The sequence below is a fragment of the Hypanus sabinus genome, chromosome 4, assembly GCF_030144855.1.
Source record: "Hypanus sabinus isolate sHypSab1 chromosome 4, sHypSab1.hap1, whole genome shotgun sequence".
NCBI lineage: Eukaryota > Metazoa > Chordata > Chondrichthyes > Myliobatiformes > Dasyatidae > Hypanus > Hypanus sabinus.
Window position 1 is genome coordinate 77,258,683 of NC_082709.1, and position 19,725 is coordinate 77,278,407.

Below are 19,725 nucleotides of genomic sequence, written 5' to 3' on the forward strand. Positions count from 1 at the left end.
CATCTCCTTTTCTATGACCACAGTCAGTGGGGTTTGGAAGAATATCGCCTTCTCTCTGACCCCAGTCAATGGGGATTGGCAAGAACATCTCCTTCTCTCTGACCCCAGTCACTGGGGATTGGCAAGAACATCTCCTTCTCTCTGACCAAGTCAATGGGGATTGGTAAAAACATCTCCTTCTCTCAGATCCCAGTCCGTGGGAATTGGTAAAAACATCTCCTTTTCTATGACCACAGTCAGTGGGGTTTGGCAAGAATATCGCCTTCTCTCTGACCCCAGTCAATGGGGATTGGCAAGAACATCTCCTTCTCTCTGACCCCAGTCCGTGGGGTTTGGCAAGAACATCTCCTTCTCTCTGACCCCAGTCAATGGGGATTGGCAAGAACATCTCCTTCTCTATGACCCTAGTCAGTGTGGTTTGGCAAGAACATCTCCTTCTCTCTGACCCCAGTCAGTGGGGATTGGCAAGAACATCTCCTTCTCTATGACCCCAGTCAGTAGGGTTTGGCAAGAACATCTCCTTCTCTCTGACCCCAGTCCGTGGGGATTGGTAAAAACATCTCCTTCTCTCTGACCCCAGTCAATGGGGATTGATAAAAACATCTCCTTCTCTCTGACCCCAGTCAATGGGAATTGGCAAGAACATCTCCTTCTCTATGAACCCAGTCAGTGGGGTTTGGCAAGAACATCTGCTTCTCTCTGACCCCAGTCAATGTGGATTGGTAAAAACATCTCCTTCTCTCTGATGCCAGTCAATGGGGATTGGCAAGAACATCTCCTACTTTCTGACCCCAGTCAATGGGGATAGGTAAAAACATCTCCTTCTCTCTGACCCCAGAAAGTGGGGATTGGTAAAAACATCTCCTTGTCTCCGACCCCAGTCCGTGGGACTGTTAAAAACATCTCCTCTTCTTTAACTCCAGTCAATGGGAATTGGCAAGAACATCTCCTTCTCTCTGACTCCAGTCAATGGGGATTGGCATGAACATCTCGTTCTCTCTGACCCCAGTCTGTGGGGATTGGTAAAACCATCTCCTTCTCTCTGACCCCAGTCAATGGGGATTGGCAAGAAGATCTTCCTCTCACTGACTCCAGTCAGAGGGGTTTGGCAAGAACATTGCCTTCTCTCTGACCCCAGTCCATGGGGATTGGTAAACATCTCCTTCTCTCTGACCCCAGTCAATGGGGATTGGTAAAAACATCTCCTTCTCTCTGACTCCAGTCCGTCGCGATTGGTAAAAACATCTCCTTCCCTCTGACCACAGTCCGTGGGGTTTGGCAAGAACATCTCCTTCTCGCTGACCCCAGTCAATGGGGATTGGCAAGAACATCTCCTTCTCTATGACCCTAGTCAGTGTGGTTTGGCAAGAACATCTCCTTCTCTAAGACCCTAGTCAGTGTGGTTTGGCAAGAACATCTCCTTCTCTCTGACCCCAGTCAGTGGGGATTGGCAAGAACATCTCCTTCTCTCTGACCCCAGTCAATGGGAATTGGCAAGAACATCTCCTTCTTTCTGACCCCAGTCAATGGGGGTGGTAAAAACATCTCCTTGTCTCTGACCACAGTCAATGGGGATTGGTAAAAACATCTCCTTCTCTCTGACCCCAGTCAATGGGAATTGGCAAGAACATCTCCTTCTCTATGAACCCAGTCAGTGGGGTTTGGCAAGAACATCGCCTGCTCTCTGACCCCAGTCCGTGGGGATTGGTAAAAACATATTCTTCTCTCTGACCCCAGTCAATGGGGATTGGTAAAACATCTCCTTCTCTCTGACCCCAGTCAATGGGGATTGGTAAAAACATCTCCTTCTCTCTGACCCCATTCAATGGGGATTGGTAAAAACATCTCCTTCTCTCTGACTCCAGTCAGTGAGGTTTGGGAAGAACATCGCCTTCTCTCTGACCCCAGTCCGTGGGGATTGGTAAAAACATATCCTTCTCTCTGACCCCAGTCAATGGGGATCGGTAAAACATCTCCTTCTCTCTGACCCCAGTCAATGGGGATTGGTAAAAACATCTCCTTCTCTCTGACCCCAGTCCGTGGGGATTGGTAAAAACCTCCTTCCCTCTGACCCCAGCCAATGGGGATTGGTAAAAACATCTCCTTCTCTCTGACCCCAGTCAATGGGAATTGGCAAGAACATCTCCTTCTTTCTGACCCCAGTCAATGGGGGTGGTAAAAACATCTCCTTGTCTCTGACCCCAGACAATGAGGATTGGCAAGAACATCTCCTTCTTTCTGACCCCAGTCAAAGAGGATTGGCAAGAACATCTCCTTCTTTCTGACCCCAGTCAAAGAGGATTTGTAAAAACATCTCCTTCTCTATGACCCCAGTCAATGAGGATTGGTAAAAACATCTCCTTCTCCCTGACCCAAGTCAATGAGGATTGTCAAGTACATCTCCTTCCTTCAAACCCCAGTCAATGGGGATTGGCAAGAACATCTCCTTCTCTCTGACCCCAGTCAGTGGGGATTGGTAAAAACATCTCCTTCTCTCTGACCCCAGTCAATGGGGATGGGCAAGAAGATCTCCCTCTCACTGACTCCAGTCAGTGGGGTTTGGCAAGAACATCGCCTTCTCTCTGACCCCAGTTCATGGGGATTGGTAAAAACATCTCCTTCTCTCTGACCCCAGTCAATGGGGATTGGTAAAAACATCTCCTTCTCTCTGACCCCAGTCAATGGGGATTGGTAAAAACATCTCCTTCTCTCTGACTCCAGTCAGTGGGGTTTGGGAAGAACATCGCCTTCTCTCTGACCCCAGTCCGTGGGGATTGGTAAAAACATCTCCTTCGCTCTGACCCAGTCAGTGGGGATTGGTAAAAACATCTCCTTCTCTATGACCCCAGTCAGTGGGGATTGGCAAGAAGATCTCCCTCTCACTGACTCCAGTCAGTGGGGATTGGCAAGAACATCGCCTTCTCTCTGACCCCAGTTCATGGGGATTGGTAAAAACATCTCCTTCTCTCTGACCCCAGTCAATGGGGATTGGTAAAAACATCTCCTTCTCTCTGACCCCTGTCAATGGGGATTGGTAAAAACATCTCCTTCTCTCTGACTCCAGTCAGTGGGGTTTGGGAAGAACATCGCCTTCTCTCTGACCCCAGTCCGAGGGGATTGGTAAAAACATGTCCTTCGCTCTGACCCAGTCAGTGGGGATTGGTAAAAACATCTCCTTCTCTGTGACCCTAGTCAGTGGGGTTTGGCAAGAACATTTCCTTCTCTCTGACCCCAGTCAGTGGGGATTGGTAAAAACATCTCCTTCTCTCTGACCCCAGTCAGTGGGGATTGGCAAGAACATCTCCTTCCCTCTGACCCCAGTCAATGGGGATTGGTAAAAACATCTCCTTCACTCTGACCCCAGTCCGTGGGGATTGGTAAAAAGATCTCCTTCTCTCTGACGCCAGTCCGTGGGGATTGGTAAAAACTTCTCCTTCTCTATGACCCCAGTCAATGAGGATTGGTAAAAACATCTCCTTCTCTCTGACCCAAATCAATGAGGACTGGCAAGAACATCTCCTTCCTTCTGACCCCAGTCAATGGGGATTGGCAAGAACATCTCCTTCTCTCTGACCCCAGTCAGTGAGGATTCGTAAAAACATCTCCTTCTCACTGACCCCAGTCAATGGGTATTGGCAAGAAGATCTCCCTCTCACTGACTCCAGTCAGTGGGGTTTGGCAAGAACATCGCCTTCTCTCTGACCCCAGTTCATGGGGATTGGTAAAAACATCTCCTTCTCTCTGACCCCAGTCAATGGGGATTGGTAAAAACATCTCCTTCTCTCTGACCCCCGTCCGTGGCGATTGGTAAAAACATCTCCTTCCCTCTGACCCCAGTCAGTGGGGGTTGGTAAAAACATCTCCTTCTCCGTGACCCCAGTCAGTGGGGTTTGGCAAGAACATTTCCTTCTCTCTGACCCCAGTCAGTGGGGATTGGTAAAAACATCTGCTTCTCTCTGACCCCAGTCAGTGGGGATTGGCAAGAACATCTCCTTCTCTCTGACCCCAGTCCGTGGGGATTGGTAAAAACCTCCTTCCCTCTGACCCCAGTCAATGGGGATTGGTAAAAACATCTCGTTCTCTCTGACCCCAGTCCATGGGGATTGGTAAAAACATGTCCTTCTCTCTGACCCCAGTCAATGGGAATTGGCAAGAACATCTCCTTCTTTCTGACCCCAGTGAAAGGGGTTGGTAAAAACATCTCCTTATCTCTGACCCCAGACAATGAGGATTGGCAAGAACATCTCCTTCTTTCTGACCCCAGTCATTGAGGATTGGGAAGAACATCTCCTTCTTTCTGACCCCAGTCAATGAGGATTTGTAAAAACATCTCCTTCTCTATGGCCCCAGTCAATGAGGATTGGTAAAAACATCTCCTTCTCTCTGACCCCAGTCAATGAGGATTGTCAAGAACATCTCCTTCCGTCTGACCCCAGTCAATGGGGACTGGCAAGAACATCTCCTTCTCTCTGACCCCAGTCAGTGGGGATTGGTAAAAACATCTCCTTCTCTCTGACCCCAGTCAATGGGGATTGGCAAGAAGATCTCCCTCTCACTGACTCCAGTCAGTGGGGTTTGGCAGGAACATCGCCTTCTCTCTGACCCCAGTTGATGGGGATTGGTAAAAACATCTCCTTCTCTCTGACTCCAGTCAATGGGGATTGGCAAGAACATCTCCTTCTCTCTGACCCCAGTCTGTGGGGATTGGTAAAAACATTTCCTTCTCTCTGACCCCAGTCAAATGGGATTGGTAAAAACATCTCCTTCTCTCTGACCCCAGTCAATGGGGACTGGCAAGAAGATCTTCCTCACACTGACTCCAGTCAGTGGGGATTGGCAAGAACATTGCCTTCTCTCTGACCCCAGTCCATGGGGATTGGTAAAAACATCTCCTTCTCTCTGACCCCAGTCAATGGGGATTGGTAAAAACATCTCCTTCTCTCTGACTACAGTCAGTGGGGTTTGGGAAGAACATTGCCTTCTCTCTGACCCCAGTCCGTGGGGATTGGTAAAAACATCTCCTTCTCTCTGACCCCAGTCAATGGGGATTGGTAAAAACATCTCCTTCTCTGTGACCCCAGTCAATGGGGATTGGTAAAAACATCTCCTTCTCTGTGACCCCAGTCAATGGGGATTGGTAAAAACATCTACTTCTCTCTGACCCCAGTCAATGGGGATTGGTAAAAACATCTCCTTCTCTCTGACCCCCGTCCGTGGGGATTGGTAAAAACATCTCCTTCCCTCTGACCCCAGTCAGTGGGGATTGGTAAAAACATCTCCTTCTCTGTGAGCCCAGTCAGTGGAGTTTGGCAAGAACATTTCCTTCTCTCTGACCCCAGTCAGTGGGGATTGGTAAAAACTTCTCCTTCTCTCTGACCCCAGTCAGTGGGGATTGGCAAGAACATTTCCTAATCTATGACCCCAGTCAGTGGGGTTTGGCAAGAACATCTCCTTCTCTCTGACCCCAGTCCGTGGGGATTGGTAAAAACCTCCTTCCCTCTGACCCCAGTCAATGGGGATTGGTAAAAACATCTCGTTCTCTCTGACACCAGTCCGTGGGGATTCGTAAAAACATCTCCTTCTCTCTGACCCCAGTCAATGGGAATTGGCAAGAACATCTCCTTCTTTCTGACCCCAGTCAATGGGGGTGGTAAAAACATCTCCTTATCTCTGACCCCAGACAATGAGGATTGGCAAGAACATCTCCTTTTTTCTGACCCCAGTCATTGAGGATTGGCAAGAACATCTCCTTCTTTCTGACCCCAGTCAATGAGGATTTGTAAAAACATCTCCTTCTCTATGACCCCAGTCAATGAGGATTGGTAAAAACATCTCCTTCTCTGTGACCCCAGTCAATGAGGATTGTCAAGAACATCTCCTTCCTTCTGACCCCAGTCAATGGGGATTGGCAAGAACATCTCCTTCTCTCTGACCCCAGTCAATGGGGATTGGTAAATACATCTCCTTCTCTCTGACGCCAGTCAAAGGGGTTTGGTAAAAACATCTCCTTCTCTCTGACCCCAGTCAATGGGGATTGGTAAAAACATCCCCTTCTCTCTGACCCCAGTCAGTGGGGATTGGTAAAAACATCTCCTTCTCTCTGACCCCAGTCAGTGGGGATTGGTAAAAACAACTCCTTCTCTCTGACCCCAGTCAGTGGGGATTGGTAAAAACATCTCCTTCTCTCTGACCCCAGTCAGTGGGGATTGGTCAAAACATCTGCTTCTCTCTGACCCCAGTCAGTGGAGATTGGTAAATACATCTCCTTCTCTCTGACCCGAGTCAGTGGGGATTGGTAAAAACATCTCCTTCTCTCTGACCTCAGTTAGTGGGGATTGGTAAAAACATCTCCTTGTCTCCGACCCCAGTCCGTGGGGATTGGCAAGAACATCTCCTTCTCTCTGACCCCAGTCAATGGGAATTCGGAAGAACATCTCCTTCTCTCTGACCCCAGTCACTGGGGATTGGCAAGAACATCTCCTTCTCCCTGACCAAGTCAATGGGGATTGGTAAAAACATCTCCTTCTCTCAGATCCCAGTCCGTGGGAATTGGTAAAAACATCTCCTTTTCTATGACCACAGTCAGTGGGGTTTGGCAAGAACATCGCCTTCTCTCTGACCCCAGTCAATGGGATTGGCAAGAACATCTCCTTCTCTCTGACCCCAGTCCGTGGGGTTTGGCAAGAACATCTCCTTCTCTCTGACCCCAGTCAATGGGGATTGGCAAGAACATCTCCTTCTCTATGACCCTAGTCAGTGTGGTTTGGCAAGAACATCTCCTTCTCTCTGACTCCAGTCAGTGGGGATTGGCAAGAACATCTCCTTCTCTCTGACCCCAGTCCGTGGGGACTGGTAAAAACATCTCCTTCTCTCTGACCCCAGTCAATGGGGATTGGTAAAAACATCTCCTTCTCTCTGACCCCAGTCAATGGGAATTGGCAAGAACATCTCCTTCTCTATGAACCCAGTCAGTGGGGTTTGGCAAGAACATCTGCTTCTCTCTGACACCAGTCAATGTGGATTGGTAAAAACATCTCCTTCTCTCTGACACCAGTCAATGGGGATTGGCAAGAACATCTCCTACTTTCTGACCCCAGTCAATGGGGATTGGTAAAAACATCTCCTTCTCTCTGACCCCAGAAAGTGGGGATTGGTAAAAACATCTCCTTGTCTCCAACCCCAGTCCGTGGGATTGTTAAAAACATCTCCTTTTCTCTAACACCAGTCAATGGGAATTGGCAAGAACATCTCCTTCTCTCTGACTCCAGTCAATGGGGATTGGCAAGAACATCTCCTTCTCTCTGACCCCAGTCTGTGGGGATTGGTAAAACCATCTCCTTCTCTCTGACCCCAGTCAATGGGGATTGGCAAGAAGATCTTCCTCTCACTGACTCCAGTCAGAGGGGTTTGGCAAGAACATTGCCTTCTCTCTGACCCCCGTCCATGGGGATTGGTAAAAACATCTCCTTCTCTCTGACCCCAGTCAATGGGGATTGGTAAAAACATCTCCTTCTCTCTGACTCCAGTCAGTGGGGTTTGGGAAGAACATTGCCTTCTCTCTGACCCCAGTCCTTGGGGATTGGTAAAAACATCTCCTTCTCTCTGACGCCAGTCCGTGGGGATTGGTAAAAACTTCTCCTTCTCTATGACCCCAGTCAATGAGGATTGGTAAAAACATCTCCTTCTCTCTGACCCAAATCAATGAGGACTGGCAAGAACATCTCCTTCCTTCTGACCCCAGTCAATGGGGATTGGCAAGAACATCTCCTTCTCTCTGACCCCAGTCAGTGAGGATTCGTAAAAACATCTCCTTCTCACTGACCCCAGTCAATGGGGATTGGCAAGAAGATCTCCCTCTCACTGACTCCAGTCAGTGGGGTTTGGCAAGAACATCGCCTTCTCTCTGACCCCAGTTCATGGGGATTGGTAAAAACATCTCCTTCTCTCTGACCCCAGTCAATGGGGATTGGTAAAATCATCTCCTTCTCTCTGACCCCCGTCCGTGGCGATTGGTAAAAACATCTCCTTCCCTCTGACCCCAGTCAGTGGGGGTTGGTAAAAACATCTCCTTCTCCGTGACCCCAGTCAGTGGGGTTTGGCAAGAACATTTCCTTCTCTCTGACCCCAGTCAGTGGGGATTGGTAAAAACATCTGCTTCTCTCTGACCCCAGTCAGTGGGGATTGGCAAGAACATCTCCTTCTCTCTGACCCCAGTCCGTGGGGATTGGTAAAAACCTCCTTCCCTCTGACCCCAGTCAATGGGGATTGGTAAAAACATCTCGTTCTCTCTGACCCCAGTCCATGGGGATTGGTAAAAACATGTCCTTCTCTCTGACCCCAGTCAATGGGAATTGGCAAGAACATCTCCTTCTTTCTGACCCCAGTGAAAGGGGTTGGTAAAAACATCTCCTTATCTCTGACCCCAGACAATGAGGATTGGCAAGAACATCTCCTTCTTTCTGACCCCAGTCATTGAGGATTGGGAAGAACATCTCCTTCTTTCTGACCCCAGTCAATGAGGATTTGTAAAAACATCTCCTTCTCTATGGCCCCAGTCAATGAGGATTGGTAAAAACATCTCCTTCTCTCTGACCCCAGTCAATGAGGATTGTCAAGAACATCTCCTTCCGTCTGACCCCAGTCAATGGGGACTGGCAAGAACATCTCCTTCTCTCTGACCCCAGTCAGTGGGGATTGGTAAAAACATCTCCTTCTCTCTGACCCCAGTCAATGGGGATTGGCAAGAAGATCTCCCTCTCACTGACTCCAGTCAGTGGGGTTTGGCAGGAACATCGCCTTCTCTCTGACCCCAGTTGATGGGGATTGGTAAAAACATCTCCTTCTCTCTGACTCCAGTCAATGGGGATTGGCAAGAACATCTCCTTCTCTCTGACCCCAGTCTGTGGGGATTGGTAAAAACATTTCCTTCTCTCTGACCCCAGTCAAATGGGATTGGTAAAAACATCTCCTTCTCTCTGACCCCAGTCAATGGGGACTGGCAAGAAGATCTTCCTCACACTGACTCCAGTCAGTGGGGATTGGCAAGAACATTGCCTTCTCTCTGACCCCAGTCCATGGGGATTGGTAAAAACATCTCCTTCTCTCTGACCCCAGTCAATGGGGATTGGTAAAAACATCTCCTTCTCTCTGACTACAGTCAGTGGGGTTTGGGAAGAACATTGCCTTCTCTCTGACCCCAGTCCGTGGGGATTGGTAAAAACATCTCCTTCTCTCTGACCCCAGTCAATGGGGATTGGTAAAAACATCTCCTTCTCTGTGACCCCAGTCAATGGGGATTGGTAAAAACATCTCCTTCTCTGTGACCCCAGTCAATGGGGATTGGTAAAAACATCTACTTCTCTCTGACCCCAGTCAATGGGGATTGGTAAAAACATCTCCTTCTCTCTGACCCCCGTCCGTGGGGATTGGTAAAAACATCTCCTTCCCTCTGACCCCAGTCAGTGGGGATTGGTAAAAACATCTCCTTCTCTGTGAGCCCAGTCAGTGGAGTTTGGCAAGAACATTTCCTTCTCTCTGACCCCAGTCAGTGGGGATTGGTAAAAACTTCTCCTTCTCTCTGACCCCAGTCAGTGGGGATTGGCAAGAACATTTCCTAATCTATGACCCCAGTCAGTGGGGTTTGGCAAGAACATCTCCTTCTCTCTGACCCCAGTCCGTGGGGATTGGTAAAAACCTCCTTCCCTCTGACCCCAGTCAATGGGGATTGGTAAAAACATCTCGTTCTCTCTGACCCCAGTCCGTGGGGATTCGTAAAAACATCTCCTTCTCTCTGACCCCAGTCAATGGGAATTGGCAAGAACATCTCCTTCTTTCTGACCCCAGTCAATGGGGGTGGTAAAAACATCTCCTTATCTCTGACCCCAGACAATGAGGATTGGCAAGAACATCTCCTTTTTTCTGACCCCAGTCATTGAGGATTGGCAAGAACATCTCCTTCTTTCTGACCCCAGTCAATGAGGATTTGTAAAAACATCTCCTTCTCTATGACCCCAGTCAATGAGGATTGGTAAAAACATCTCCTTCTCTGTGACCCCAGTCAATGAGGATTGTCAAGAACATCTCCTTCCTTCTGACCCCAGTCAATGGGGATTGGCAAGAACATCTCCTTCTCTCTGACCCCAGTCAATGGGGATTGGTAAATACATCTCCTTCTCTCTGACGCCAGTCAAAGGGGTTTGGTAAAAACATCTCCTTCTCTCTGACCCCAGTCAATGGGGATTGGTAAAAACATCCCCTTCTCTCTGACCCCAGTCAGTGGGGATTGGTAAAAACATCTCCTTCTCTCTGACCCCAGTCAGTGGGGATTGGTAAAAACAACTCCTTCTCTCTGACCCCAGTCAGGGGGATTGGTAAAAACATCTCCTTCTCTCTGACCCCAGTCAGTGGGGATTGGTCAAAACATCTGCTTCTCTCTGACCCCAGTCAGTGGAGATTGGTAAATACATCTCCTTCTCTCTGACCCGAGTCAGTGGGGATTGGTAAAAACATCTCCTTCTCTCTGACCTCAGTTAGTGGGGATTGGTAAAAACATCTCCTTGTCTCCGACCCCAGTCCGTGGGGATTGGCAAGAACATCTCCTTCTCTCTGACCCCAGTCAATGGGAATTCGGAAGAACATCTCCTTCTCTCTGACCCCAGTCACTGGGGATTGGCAAGAACATCTCCTTCTCCCTGACCAAGTCAATGGGGATTGGTAAAAACATCTCCTTCTCTCAGATCCCAGTCCGTGGGAATTGGTAAAAACATCTCCTTTTCTATGACCACAGTCAGTGGGGTTTGGCAAGAACATCGCCTTCTCTCTGACCCCAGTCAATGGGATTGGCAAGAACATCTCCTTCTCTCTGACCCCAGTCCGTGGGGTTTGGCAAGAACATCTCCTTCTCTCTGACCCCAGTCAATGGGGATTGGCAAGAACATCTCCTTCTCTATGACCCTAGTCAGTGTGGTTTGGCAAGAACATCTCCTTCTCTCTGACTCCAGTCAGTGGGGATTGGCAAGAACATCTCCTTCTCTCTGACCCCAGTCCGTGGGGACTGGTAAAAACATCTCCTTCTCTCTGACCCCAGTCAATGGGGATTGGTAAAAACATCTCCTTCTCTCTGACCCCAGTCAATGGGAATTGGCAAGAACATCTCCTTCTCTATGAACCCAGTCAGTGGGGTTTGGCAAGAACATCTGCTTCTCTCTGACACCAGTCAATGTGGATTGGTAAAAACATCTCCTTCTCTCTGACACCAGTCAATGGGGATTGGCAAGAACATCTCCTACTTTCTGACCCCAGTCAATGGGGATTGGTAAAAACATCTCCTTCTCTCTGACCCCAGAAAGTGGGGATTGGTAAAAACATCTCCTTGTCTCCAACCCCAGTCCGTGGGATTGTTAAAAACATCTCCTTTTCTCTAACACCAGTCAATGGGAATTGGCAAGAACATCTCCTTCTCTCTGACTCCAGTCAATGGGGATTGGCAAGAACATCTCCTTCTCTCTGACCCCAGTCTGTGGGGATTGGTAAAACCATCTCCTTCTCTCTGACCCCAGTCAATGGGGATTGGCAAGAAGATCTTCCTCTCACTGACTCCAGTCAGAGGGGTTTGGCAAGAACATTGCCTTCTCTCTGACCCCCGTCCATGGGGATTGGTAAAAACATCTCCTTCTCTCTGACCCCAGTCAATGGGGATTGGTAAAAACATCTCCTTCTCTCTGACTCCAGTCAGTGGGGTTTGGGAAGAACATTGCCTTCTCTCTGACCCCAGTCCTTGGGGATTGGTAAAAACATCTCCTTCTCTCTGACCCCAGTCAATGGGGATTGGTAAAAACATCTCCTTCTCTCTGAGCTCAGAAAGTGGGGATTGGTAAAAACATCTCCTTGTCTCCGACCCCAGTCCGTGGGATTGGTAAAAACATCTCCTTCTCTCTGACCCCTGTCCGTGGGGATTGGTAAAAACATCTCCTTCCCTCTGACCCCAGTCAGTGGGGATTGGCAAGAACATTTCCTTCACTCTGACCCCAGTCAGTGGGGATTGGTAAAAACTTCTCCTTCTCTCTGACCACTGTCCGTGGGGATTGGTAAAAACATCTCCTTCTCTGTGAGCCCAGTCAGTGGGGTTTGGCAAGAACATTTCCTTCACTCTGACCCCAGTCAGTGGGGATTGGTAAAAACTTCTCCTTCTCTCTGACCCCAGTCAGTGGGGATTGGTAAAAACAACTCCTTCTCTCTGACCCCAGTCAGTGGGGATTGGCAAAAACATCTCCTTCTCTCTGACCCCAGTCAGTGGGGATTGGTCAAAACATCTGCTTCTCTCTGACCTCAGTCAGTGGGGATTGGTAAAAACATCTCCTTGTCTCCGACCCCAGTCCGTGGGGATTGGCAAGAACATCTCCTTCTCTCTGACCCCAGTCAATGGGAATTCGCAAGAACATCTCCTTCTCTCTGACCCCAGTCACTGGGGATTGGCAAGAACATCTCCTTCTCTCTGACCAAGTCAATGGGGATTGGTAAAAACATCTCCTTCTCTCTGATCCCAGTCCGTGGGAATTGGTAAAAACATCTCCTTTTCTATGACCACAGTCAGTGGGGTTTGGCAAGAATATCGCCTTCTCTCTGACCCCAGTCAATGGGGATTGGCAAGAACATCTCCTTCTCTCTGACCCCAGTCCGTGGGGTTTGGCAAGAACATCTCCTTCTCTCTGACCCCAGTCAATGGGGATTGGCAAGAACATCTCCTTCTCTATGACCCTAGTCAGTGTGGTTTGGCAAGAACATCTCCTTCTCTCTGACCCCAGTCAGTGGGGATTGGCAAGAACATCTCCTTCTCTATGACCCCAGTCAGTAGGGTTTGGCAAGAACATCTCCTTCTCTCTGACCCCAGTCCGTGGGGATTGGTAAAAACATCTCCTTCTCTCTGACCCCAGTCAATGGGGATTGGTAAAAACATCTCCTTCTCTCTGACCCCAGTCAATGGGAATTGGCAAGAACATCTCCTTCTCTATGAACCCAGTCAGTGGGGTTTGGCAAGAACATCTGCTTCTCTCTGACCCCAGTCAATGTGGATTGGTAAAAACATCTCCTTCTCTCTGACGCCAGTCAATGGGGATTGGCAAGAACATCTCCTACTTTCTGACCCCAGTCAATGGGGATTGGTAAAAACATCTCCTTCTCTCTGACCCCAGAAAGTGGGGATTGGTAAAAACATCTCCTTGTCTCCAACCCCAGTCCGTGGGACTGTTAAAAACATCTCCTCTTCTCTAACTCCGGTCAATGGGAATTGGCAAGAACATCTCCTTCTCTCTGACTCCAGTCAATGGGGATTGGCAAGAACATCTCCTTCTCTCTGACCCCAGTCTGTGGGGATTGGTAAAACCATCTCCTTCTCTCTGACCCCAGTCAATGGGGATTGGCAAGAAGATCTTCCTCTCACTGACTCCAGTCAGAGGGGTTTGGCAAGAACATTGCCTTCTCTCTGACCCCAGTCCATGGGGATTGGTAAAAACATCTCCTTCTCTCTGACCCCAGTCAATGGGGATTGGTAAAAACATCTCCTTCTCTCTGACTCCAGTCAGTGGGGTTTGGGAAGAACATCGCCTTCTCTCTGACCCCAGTCCTTGGGGATTGGTAAAAACATCTCCTTCTCTCTGACCCCAGTCCGTGGGATTGGTAAAAACATCTCCTTCTCTCTGACCCCCGTCCGTGGGGATTGGTAAAAACATCTCCTTCCCTCTGACCCCAGTCAGTGGGGATTGGTAAAAACATCTCCTTCTCTGTGAATCCAGTCAGTGGGGTTTGGCAAGAACATTTCCTTCTCTCTGACCCCAGTCAGTGGGGATTGGTAAAAACTTCTTCTTCTCTCTGACCCCAGTCACGGGGATTGGCAAGAACATTTCCTAATCTATGACCCCAGTTAGTGGGGTTTGGCAAGAACATCTCCTTCTCTCTGAACCCAGTCCGTGGGGATTGGTAAAAACCTCCTTCCCTCTGACCCCAGTCAATGGGGATTGGTAAAAACATCTCGTTCTCTCTGACCCCAGTCCGTGGGGATTGGTAAAAACATCTCCTTCTCTCTGACCCCAGTCAATGGGAATTGGCAAGAACATCTCCTTCTCTCTGACCCCAGTCAATGGGGATTGGCAAGAACATCTCCTTCTCTATGACCCTAGTCAGTGTGGTTTGGCAAGAACATCTCCTTCTCTCTGACCCCAGTCAGTGGGGATTGGCAAGAACATCTCCTTCTCTATGACCCCAGTCAGTAGGGTTTGGCAAGAACATCTCCTTCTCTCTGACCCCAGTCCGTGGGGATTGCTAAAAACATCTCCTTCTCTCTGACCCCAGTCAATGGGGATTGGTAAAAACATCTCCTTCTCTCTGACCCCAGTCAATGGGAATTGGCAAGAACATCTCCTTCTCTATGAACCCAGTCAGTGGGGTTTGGCAAGAACATCTGCTTCTCTCTGACCCCAGTCAATGTGGATTGGTAAAAACATCTCCTTCTCTCTGACGCCAGTCAATGGGGATTGGCAAGAACATCTCCTACTTTCTGACCCCAGTCAATGGGGATTGGTAAAAACATCTCCTTCTCTCTGACCCCAGAAAGTGGGGATTGGTAAAAACATCTCCTTGTCTCCAACCCCAGTCCGTGGGACTGTTAAAAACATCTCCTCTTCTCTAACTCCGGTCAATGGGAATTGGCAAGAACATCTCCTTCTCTCTGACTCCAGTCAATGGGGATTGGCAAGAACATCTCCTTCTCTCTGACCCCAGTCTGTGGGGATTGGTAAAACCATCTCCTTCTCTCTGACCCCAGTCAATGGGGATTGGCAAGAAGATCTTCCTCTCACTGACTCCAGTCAGAGGGGTTTGGCAAGAACATTGCCTTCTCTCTGACCCCAGTCCATGGGGATTGGTAAAAACATCTCCTTCTCTCTGACCCCAGTCAATGGGGATTGGTAAAAACATCTCCTTCTCTCTGACTCCAGTCAGTGGGGTTTGGGAAGAACATCGCCTTCTCTCTGACCCCAGTCCTTGGGGATTGGTAAAAACATCTCCTTCTCTCTGACCCCAGTCCGTGGGATTGGTAAAAACATCTCCTTCTCTCTGACCCCCGTCCGTGGGGATTGGTAAAAACATCTCCTTCCCTCTGACCCCAGTCAGTGGGGATTGGTAAAAACATCTCCTTCTCTGTGAGCCCAGTCAGTGGGGTTTGGCAAGAACATTTCCTTCTCTCTGACCCCAGTCAGTGGGGATTGGTAAAAACTTCTTCTTCTCTCTGACCCCAGTCACGGGGATTGGCAAGAACATTTCCTAATCTATGACCCCAGTTAGTGGGGTTTGGCAAGAACATCTCCTTCTCTCTGAACCCAGTTCGTGGGGATTGGTAAAAACCTCCTTCCCTCTGACCCCAGTCAATGGGGATTGGTAAAAACATCTCGTTCTCTCTGACCCCAGTCCGTGGGGATTGGTAAAAACATCTCCTTCTCTCTGACCCCAGTCAATGGGAATTGGCAAGAACATCTCCTTCTTTCTGACCCCAGTCAATGGGGGTGGTATAAACATCTCCTTGTCTCTGACCCCAGGCAATGAGGATTGGCAAGAACATCTCCTTTTTTCTGACCCCAGTCATTGAGGATTGGCAAGAACATCTCCTTCTTTCAGACCCCAGTCAATGAGGATTTGTAAAAACATCTCCTTCTCTATGACCCCAGTCAATGAGGATTGGTAAAAACATCTCCTACTCTCTGACCCCAGTCAATGAGGATTGGTAAAAACATCTCCTTCTCTCTGACCCCTGTCAATGAGGATTGTCAAGAACATCTCCTTCCTTCTGACCCCAGTCAATGGGGATTGGCAAGAAGATCTCCTTCTCTCTGACCCCAGTCAATGGGGATTGGTAAAATCATCTCCTTCTCTCTGACGCCAGTCACTGGGGTTTGGTAAAAACATCTCCTTCTCTCTGACCCCAGTCCGTGGGATTGGTAAACACATCCCCTTCTCTCTGACCCCAGTCAATGGGAATTGGCAAGAACATCTCCTTCTCTCTGACTCCAGTCAATGGGGATTGGCAAGAACATCTCCTTCTCTCTGACCAAGTCAATGGGGATTGGTAAAAACATCTCCTTCTCTCTGACCCCAGTCCGTGGGGATTGTTAAAAACATCTCCTTCTCTATGACCCCAGACAGTGGGGTTTGGCAAGAACATCACCTTCTCTCTGACCCCAGTCAATGGGGATTGGCAAGAACATCTCCTTCTCTCTGACCCCAGTCTGTGGGGTTTGGCAAGAACATCTCCTTCTCTCTGACCCCAGTCAATGGGGATTGGTAAAAACATCTCCTTCTCTCTGACCCCAGTCAGTGGGGATTGGTAAAAACATCTCCTTCTCTCTGACCCCAGTCTGTGGGGATTGGTAAAAACAACTCCTTCTCTCTGACCCCAGTCAGTGGGGATTGGTAAAAACATCTCCTTCTCTCTGACCCCAGTCAGTGGGGATTGGTCAAACCATCTGCTTCTCTCTGACCGCAGTCAGTGGAGATTGGTAAATACATCTCCTTCTCTCTGACCCGAGTCAGTGGGGATTGCTAAAAACATCTCCTTCTCTCTGACCTCAGTCAGTGGGGATTGGTAAAAACATCTCCTTGTCTCCGACCACAGTCCGTGGGGATTGGCAAGAACATCTCCTTCTCTCTGACCGCAGTCAATGGGAATTCGCAAGAACATCTCCTTCTCTCTGACCCCAGTCACTGGGGATTGGCAAGAACATCTCCTTCTCTCTGACCAAGTCAATGGGGATTGGTAAAAACATCTCCTTCTCTCTGATCCCAGTCCGTGGGAATTGGTAAAAACATCTCCTTTTCTTTGACCACAGTCAGTGGGGTTTGGCAAGAACATCGCCTTCTCTCTGACCCCAGTCAATGGGGATTGGCAAGAACATCTCCTTCTCTCTGACCCCAGTCAGTGGGGATTGGCAAGAACATCTCCTTCTCTATGACCCCAGTCAGTAGGGTTTGGCAAGAACATCTCCTTCTCTCTGACCCCAGTCCGTGGGGATTGGTAAAAACATCTCCTTCTCTCTGACCCCAGTCAATGGGGATTGGTAAAAACATCTCCTTCTCTCTGACCCCAGTCAATGGGAATTGGCAAGAACATCTCCTTCTCTATGAACCCAGTCAGTGGGGTTTGGCAAGAACATCTGCTTCTCTCTGACCCCAGTCAATGTGGATTGGTAAAAACATCTCCTTCTCTCTGACCCCAGTCTGTGGGGATTGGTAAAAACATCTCCTTCTCTCTGACCCCAGTCAACGGGGATTGGCAAGAAGATCTCCCTCTCACTGACTCCAGTCAGTGGGGTTTGGCAAGAACATCGCCTTCTCTCTGACCCCAGTTCATGGGGATTGGTAAAAACATTTCCTTCTCTCTGACTCCAGTCAATGGGGATTGGCAAGAACATCTCCTTCTCTCTGACCCCAGTCTGTGGGGATTGGTAAAAACATTTCCTTCTCTCTGACCCCAGTCAAATGGGATTGGTAAAAACATCTCCTTCTCTCTGACCCCAGTCAATGGGGATTGGCAAGAAGATCTTCCTCACACTGACTCCAGTCAGTGGGGATTGGCAAGAACATTGCCTTCTCTCTGACCCCAGTCCATGGGGATTGGTAAAAACATCTCCTTCTCTCTGACTCCAGTCAGTGGGGTTTGGGAAGAATATCGCCTTCTCTCTGACCCTAGTCCGTGGGGATTGGTAAAAACATCTCATTCTCTCTGACCCCAGTCAATGCGGATTGGTAAAAACATCTCCTTCTCTCTGACCCCGGTCAATGGGGATTGGTAAAAACATCTTCTTCTCTGTGACCCCAGTCAATGGGATTGGTAAAAACATCTCCTTCTCTCTGACCCCAGTCAATGGGGATAGGTAAAAACATCTCCTTCTCTCTGACTCCCATCCGTGGGGATTGGTAAAAACATCTCCTTCCCTCTGACCCCAGTCAGTGGGGATTGGTGAAAGCATCTCCTTCTCTGTTACCCCAGTCAGTGGGGTTTGGCAAGAACATTTCCTTCTCTCTGACCCCAGTCAGTGGGTATTGTTAAAAACTTCTCCTTCTCTCTGACCCCAGTCAGTGGGGATTGGCAAGAACATCTCCTTCTCTCTGACCCCAGTCAATGGGAATTCGCAAGAACATCTCCTTCTCTCTGACCCCAGTCACTGGGGATTGGCAAGAACATCTCCTTCTCTCTGACCAAGTCAATGGGGATTGGTAAAAACATCTCCTTCTCTCTGATCCCAGTCCGTGGGAATTGGTAAAAACATCTCCTTTTCTATGACCACAGTCAGTGGGGTTTGGCAAGAACATCGCCTTCTCTCTGACCCCAGTCAATGGGGATTGGCAAGAACATCTCCTTCTCTCTGACCCCAGTCCGTGGGGATTGTTAAAAACATCTCCTTCTCTATGACCCCAGACAGTGGGGTTTGGCAAGAACATCACCTTCTCTCTGACCCCAGTCAATGGGGATTGGCAAGAACATCTCCTTCTCTCTGACCCCAGTCTGTGGGGTTTGGCAAGAACATCTCCTTCTCTCTGACCCCAGTCAATGGGGATTGGTAAAAACATCTCCTTCTCTCTGACCCCAGTCAGTGGGGATTGGTAAAAACATCTCCTTCTCTCTGACCCCAGTCTGTGGGGATTGGTAAAAACAACTCCTTCTCTCTGACCCCAGTCAGTGGGGATTGGTAAAAACATCTCCTTCTCTCTGACCCCAGTCAGTGGGGATTGGTCAAACCATCTGCTTCTCTCTGACCGCAGTCAGTGGAGATTGGTAAATACATCTCCTTCTCTCTGACCCGAGTCAGTGGGGATTGCTAAAAACATCTCCTTCTCTCTGACCTCAGTCAGTGGGGATTGGTAAAAACATCTCCTTGTCTCCGACCACAGTCCGTGGGGATTGGCAAGAACATCTCCTTCTCTCTGACCGCAGTCAATGGGAATTCGCAAGAACATCTCCTTCTCTCTGACCCCAGTCACTGGGGATTGGCAAGAACATCTCCTTCTCTCTGACCAAGTCAATGGGGATTGGTAAAAACATCTCCTTCTCTCTGATCCCAGTCCGTGGGAATTGGTAAAAACATCTCCTTTTCTTTGACCACAGTCAGTGGGGTTTGGCAAGAACATCGCCTTCTCTCTGACCCCAGTCAATGGGGATTGGCAAGAACATCTCCTTCTCTCTGACCCCAGTCAGTGGGGATTGGCAAGAACATCTCCTTCTCTATGACCCCAGTCAGTAGGGTTTGGCAAGAACATCTCCTTCTCTCTGACCCCAGTCCGTGGGGATTGGTAAAAACATCTCCTTCTCTCTGACCCCAGTCAATGGGGATTGGTAAAAACATCTCCTTCTCTCTGACCCCAGTCAATGGGAATTGGCAAGAACATCTCCTTCTCTATGAACCCAGTCAGTGGGGTTTGGCAAGAACATCTGCTTCTCTCTGACCCCAGTCAATGTGGATTGGTAAAAACATCTCCTTCTCTCTGACCCCAGTGTGTGGGGATTGGTAAAAACATCTCCTTCTCTCTGACCCCAGTCAACGGGGATTGGCAAGAAGATCTCCCTCTCACTGACTCCAGTCAGTGGGGTTTGGCAAGAACATCGCCTTCTCTCTGACCCCAGTTCATGGGGATTGGTAAAAACATTTCCTTCTCTCTGACTCCAGTCAATGGGGATTGGCA